The 6,433-nt window shown below is 33.5% G+C and overlaps 1 long non-coding RNA gene across 5 annotated transcripts; it reads right to left on the reverse strand.

The window, feature by feature from the left end:
* LOC107625316 lies at positions 771-5,642 on the reverse strand. 5 transcript variants are annotated; one of them, XR_002357430.1, is made up of 14 exons: positions 5,171-5,637; positions 4,682-4,958; positions 4,457-4,591; positions 4,254-4,356; positions 4,067-4,162; positions 3,853-3,979; positions 3,180-3,293; positions 2,932-3,043; positions 2,729-2,803; positions 2,489-2,536; positions 2,318-2,413; positions 1,791-1,867; positions 1,401-1,502; positions 771-1,179 (listed from the first exon to the last, which is right to left on the reverse strand). It is a non-coding gene; the product is annotated as an uncharacterized LOC107625316 (long non-coding RNA). The 5 variants fall into 5 exon arrangements; XR_001617180.2 differs by having other exon boundaries at positions 2,489-2,803; positions 4,682-4,907; positions 5,171-5,642; XR_001617182.2 differs by having other exon boundaries at positions 771-1,108; positions 1,432-1,502; positions 2,489-2,803.

Genomic DNA, 6,433 nt, shown 5'->3' on the forward strand with positions numbered 1-6,433 from the left:
TTATATATTAATAGTAATCATGTGAATATATGTTTATTTGATATATTTGAGTTTGAATTATAAAATAAAATAAAAAAATTTCGTTTTTCTTAAAAGCTGTGAACAAATTAACATATAGAAATTCAATATTAAATAATTAATAAAAATAAATTCATAATACCTTATTTTTGATACAATTATAACGTGCTAAAAAATGAGTCATTACCTTTACAACTATGCTTGTGACTTAGTGGGGTGTCACAACTAGAAAATTGATTAATACAGACAGATTTACAGACGGATTTACTCTTTATTATAGACGGATTTTTGGTTACCGACGAAATTACTGACGGATTTTGTCCCTCTGTAAAAGCCCCGTCGGAAATTATTTACCGACGGATTTTTTTCCGTCGGAAAATTACAGACAGATTTTTATCAGTTACCGATGAATTTTCCCTCTATAAATTTTCTATCCATTTCTCAAAGGCGACGAACTTTCTGACGGATTTTTCGTCTGTAATTACAGACGAATTTTCTGACGGATTTTCCGTCTGTAATTTGAACCTTAGAAAATCATCTCACACTCTGATTACAGACAGAAAATCCGTCTGTAAATCCGTTAGTAAGGTAAAATAGAATTTTTTTTATTTTTTCAATTACAAAATAAACTTGTTTTCATACAAAATAAATATAAATTTAATACAAATTTTTATCTAATTTGTATTCAAATATTTATAATATTTCAAAAAAATAAACAAATTTATTGTATTATCAAACTAAAAGAAAAGTACTATAATAAACAAACAAGTCAATATAATTCAAAATACAAACAAAATGTATTGATACATCAACTATAATCCTCAATGTATTATTCAACCATACTAAAACTATCAACTATACTAAAAGCTGTGTTATTTTCCATACTAAAACAAAAATTGAAAAACTTCAAAATCTCCAGATCAATTTAGACCTCAGATACAACAATCTCTCAAGTGAAATCCCAACTTTTCTTGGGAATCTGTTGAAATTAGAAGCACTTGATCTTTTCCACAATCAACTCACTGAAAAAGTCCCTCCACAAGTTGGTGACATGAGCAGCTTGGGAGTGCTTGATCTCTCCTACAATAACCTTCAAGAAAAATTGGACAGAAAATTCTCTCATTGGCCGGACAGGAAAATCATGATCATGCTCACCATATACTGGCTTTGAATTAAGGTCATTAATCTCAAAATTATAGAAAGTGCAGCAAGCCAAATGTTCCACTTAGTTGACCAATAAAAAGTCTTTTTTCTTTAATATTTTCTTTAATAACTTAATTACAAGAATAATAATCACAAATTGAGAAGTATTATGTGTGATTCAATTTGTTAGCTGTTCCATTCTACCGTATACACTTGACACAAGCAATGAAAAAGGATACACATGAGAGAGACAATAACCATTCATGCTACCTGCTGCCATATGTCCTAGACATGTTACCACACACATGAAAACACCAGTGCAAATTAAAGTATAAGCAAACCTGCAACAAAAAGTGAAAGCATAGGAGCATAAACCATTACTTCAAATCAAAAGCTCTAATATTAGTTAGTATATAACATGGTTCTAATCGTTAGTACTAATGTCATTATTAATTTATTACTAATGAAGAATGATAACAGATTTCGGACAGTATCAATGTTGATTTCTATTGATACCCATCCAGATTTCGGACACTCTGTATAGAGGAGACAGAGTAAGAAAATCAGTATAAACATAATAGTATAAATATCCATGAAAAATAAAATAAAAAAGAAACTAAAGTTAGTACCTTTTGCTGTTTGAATTCCAGAGCCCATCAATCCTCCTCCAATGATTGCAACCTTTACATTTGCAAGCAAAACTTCCCTACATCAATCATAGAACTCATTAAAGGCACTCAAGACGTGAAGTTTTGATCACAACTTAAAGTAGCACAGCTGCATCAAAAAACTTGTTTTTAACATACTTTAAAATGTATTATGTCAATTTCGATGTGTACATAAGTACACACAACAATTTCAAATCAATATCAAGCTTTATAACAATAGACTTTCTATACAATGGTGTGTTATTAGTTTTCTCATATATATAAAGCCAGTTTTCTCATATATATAAAATTCAAGAGTATTATTTATGCAATACACAAGCTAATGTTCCAGCAGGAGATTGCATTGGAGTCTTTCCCTTAATACTCCACTCAATAAATGGCGTAGCTTCATTTATGTCATATCCACTTAATAGATCAAGTGTCTAAAGAGTATGGTACTGAATTTTATCATGATGATTCATATAAATGCCATGTATCACTTCACTCACTATGCTCAACTAATATTAAGTCATCCCAAGATTTCCCTTGAGCAAGGCGCAGATATCGAGGTGCCTTAGGATTCACAAATGATATGAAATTGGAAACTGCAATGATCAATGGTTAGCAATTTCATAAAATAAAAATCAAATACAGAATCATTAGTCCATGAGAAATATTACCGTGAGGCCCATCTTTCTTTCCCCAAATTTCAAACAATGAATCCAATACTGTAACATAATGAACAGTTACAAGCATTGCAATGTTAAACCCTCTATAAGCAAGATATAATCACAAACAGTTACAATGCATAGCCCTGAAGAAGAATCTAACCTGTAGTAACAGCTACAATGCATAGCCCTGAAAAGCAAGATATAGTAATCTAACTATGGAAAAAAATGCATGCTTTCTTCAAAAATTACCTGAATTTCCACACGAAGGGCTGTGATTTCCTCATCTCTCCCATCTTGTGTTTGTTTGCCAGCCTTGAGAGCAGCCTGTGACAATAAATAAATAAAAAATTGAGTATTCCACAAAATTCTGTCTCTCAATATAATCATTATGCTCATAAACATAATCCCCTAAACCAACAAAAAAAAATTTTTTGAGAGAGAGAGAGAGAAACCTGAAAGTGTTGCTAGTGAAAATCTGAATTGCAGAAAATAGTTGCTATGGTTATCATGCTCCCTTCCATGTTCTCATCAAATACGCCGTAATCACTATGGTTATCATGCTCCCTTCCATGATACCAATATACCACACAAAAGAAAAGCACCTTAACTTCAATGCTTTGTTAATATCAGAGGAGTCTTTAATACAAAAGGAGTACAGCAAACTAAATTTCAGATAGCCAAAGTCAGAAAATCAACTGACCCTCTTCAGGAATCCGGCACCAAATGCTCTGGTGACTTTTAATTGTCCTTTCACTCTATCATTCAATATGGCTTGATTATCATTTGGGTGTTCTGCTCTTATTCTAAACACTTCCTGCAAGAAAAATTGAAAAAAAAAATAATCAGCAAAGGAATAAAACCAACATCTTAAAAATACGAAAACTTTTCTTTCTAGTAAAGGCTTATAATTAATTATGTTCATAAATAGCACCACACAAACTTTTCCTTTTAATTTGCTCTTATCCATTTTTAGAAGTTTCAATCAAGCTATCTCATCTAAATAATAAGGTCAATCTTGTTCTTGACTGCAATATGTGTTGCATGTGTAAATCATGGATATGAAAATATGCAGACATTGCTCACAAAAAGGGGATAGTAAAAAATATTATGATGATGAAATGTGAATAAAAGCCAATGAGATAGAAAAAACTGAAACATAAATAAAATTATTCAAATTCCAAACAACTCACACATACACATGCAAGCACCAAGTAGTAGAACGCAATTCAATAACTAATGTATGTCTAGTGGATCACATTTTAGAATTTCAAGATGTGACCACAATTCCTTAGCTTCTCAAAATAAATACCATTTGTTATTTACTTCATTGATCAACAAAAACATTTTTTTCTGAAAAAAAGAAGGAAACACACCTCTTCAATACTTGTGCTGTGATCTGTTGAAAGCTGAACAGCCCTCATTTTCAGTCTATAAAGGGATATCTCTCTGTTTTTGTTCATCATGTTAAGACGACTGTTTATGTTGTGCATTGAGACTCCTCTGAAATTGTGTAGCAGAATATCAAAGGCTCATAAACAACAGAAAAATTGTGGCATTTCCCTTATAATGGAAAAGGAGCATAAATACCTGAGCATTGGCTTTAAGAGTGAGATTTTCAGAGACGTCGCACTTGACTCTTGCACTGAGCCTTCCATCAGTCAATATTCTCCCCAACAGCATCAACTAAACCAAGCACAATAATATCATCGTCAATGAGTGTTGGAACTTACAACAACGAAACGAAACTAAGCAAAATCAGAGGGGGGGAAAGCACCTTGGGATGATCAATGAAGGTTGCACCAAACTCATAGTTAGCGGTAGGAATCTTAATAGTCTCCGTTGACTGAGAAGGGATCTCAGTAGGCCCCATCGAAACGCTAGTCGCATTCAGATTCCAACCAAGAACCAAATAAACAAATTAGATAAATATTTTTGCATAATTTAATTTGAAGTCAGCTAAAAGATATGAAGAGGTACCTGTGATTGAGGGAGAACTTCTGGTTGAGCATCTTGGTGAAATTAAGTCAGCTTGTAAGTCAGCTTCTCATTGATTTCCTTCACAATTTCGGACAGAGTTTTGGATATGATCATGCCTTGAACTTGAACTAGCCTCTGTGCCAGAACAGGAACACCAACAATGGATTTGTCAATCTTTGAAAGCATTGGATGAGACTCAAACCAGTTAACATCATCAGCAATTACCTTCTCCAACAAGCCTTCAGGAGACTTATCAGCCTTTGTTACAACAGCCAAGGTTCTCAAACCAGTTTTATCCACAAACTGAGACATTCTTATGGATTCACAAGTAGTAAAATCAACGGTAGCAGAAAGAACATTCAGAATAATGCTCTCTTCAGGCCTAATATACTCCATGATAATATCCTTGATCTGATCATAGATATTTTCAGGCTGGCCATGAACAGGAACCCTAGTTATACCAGGAAGATCCACCATTGTCAAGTTCCCTCCCAAACTAATACTGACAAAATATTGTAAACAATTATAATTCAGATTCAAACCAATCATGGTCCTCAATCAAAAGTTTGAATTAGTAACTAAAAAAGAAACTGAAAAAGCACATAGATCACAATAAGCAATGAGAAAGCACAGCGATTACGATAAGCAAAAAAAATCATATGAATTTTGAGTTGAAGTCTGGGAAAAATATAATGCTGCCAATACGAAGATCACCTTGAATTTAGAATGCTTGAGAATAGGAGCATCGCCAGTGTCTCTCCGATGAACAACCACTGCCACAAAACCAAAACCCTAGTTCACGCACCATATCGGTTCGAACAGGGGGCAAGAGAGAGGTGGAACCGCGGCTGACGGTGGAACCGATTTTGGTCGCCACGGAGCTAGGGCTTGCGCGAAGGTATGCGAGCCAGAACTGAAGGGGATAAAAGGAAAGAGAGGCGCGGCGGTGGTGGAGTTTGAGCTTGTTTTGTTCTGCGAACGAGAGACACAGGGGCTGTATTCTACTGGTTCAGTGTTTAAAGAAGAGGAGAAGAAGGAGAAAGTAGCTGCGGCGGTTAGAGTGGCCGGCGGTGGCGCTGTGGGTGAGGAAAGGAGAAGAAGAAGCTCGTCGGCGGTGGCGCTGTGGGGAATGCTAAGTTTGATTTGTGTGCTGTGAATGAATGGAGCTCGTGGATAAACATAACCCCAACCATCATAAACCTAAAATATCAAATATTTTCGACGGAAAATTTTAAATTACAGACGGATTTTTCGTCTGTAATAATTTAATAGAATGCAGCATTTTATCCATTTAATTACAGACAGATTTTCTGTCTGTAACTATTTTTCACGGAAAAAAAATTAATTTTTCCGACGGAATTATCGACGGATTTTTTTTTCGTCTGTAATTTATGTTAATTCATTTTTTTTTCTAACAAAAAATCTCTCTGTAATTCTGTCTGTATTTCCGTGGGATAAAATCCGTCGGAAATATCCCTCTGTAATAACTACTTTTCTAGTAGTGTGTGTTGTACCTGTGAGTACGTGTGAGTGTGCAGGGAGGATGAAAAAACAAAATCTCAAAATTGTTAAACTATCTTTTAATACACACATTGTAATTCAAAGATTACTGACTAAACACTACTTGTCACTCTTTTGGAGATGTGTGTAGTGATTTTCAATAACTATAAGTTGCTCGAAGATGATACTTTTTGAATTTTTCTTATGTTTACACCATTTTTTATTTTATGTGTATATATTTTCCGTTTGTATTTTTTTTATAGAGAAAAAATCAAATTTTTATGTTTATAGCTTTTATAAAAGTTTGTCTTTTTCTGAAAAAATTAAAAAACCATATCAAATACCTGTCACAAAGGTTGTTATGTTCATATTAAAATGGTGTGGATCTATAATATCCAATGACAAATTCAAAAAATTTAAATAATGAAGGCAAATATGTAACATATAAAAATAATAAAAAAAATTTATAAATATATC

Source organism: Arachis ipaensis, chromosome B02 (genome assembly GCF_000816755.2).
Source record: "Arachis ipaensis cultivar K30076 chromosome B02, Araip1.1, whole genome shotgun sequence".
NCBI classification, from domain to species: Eukaryota; Viridiplantae; Streptophyta; class Magnoliopsida; order Fabales; family Fabaceae; genus Arachis; species Arachis ipaensis.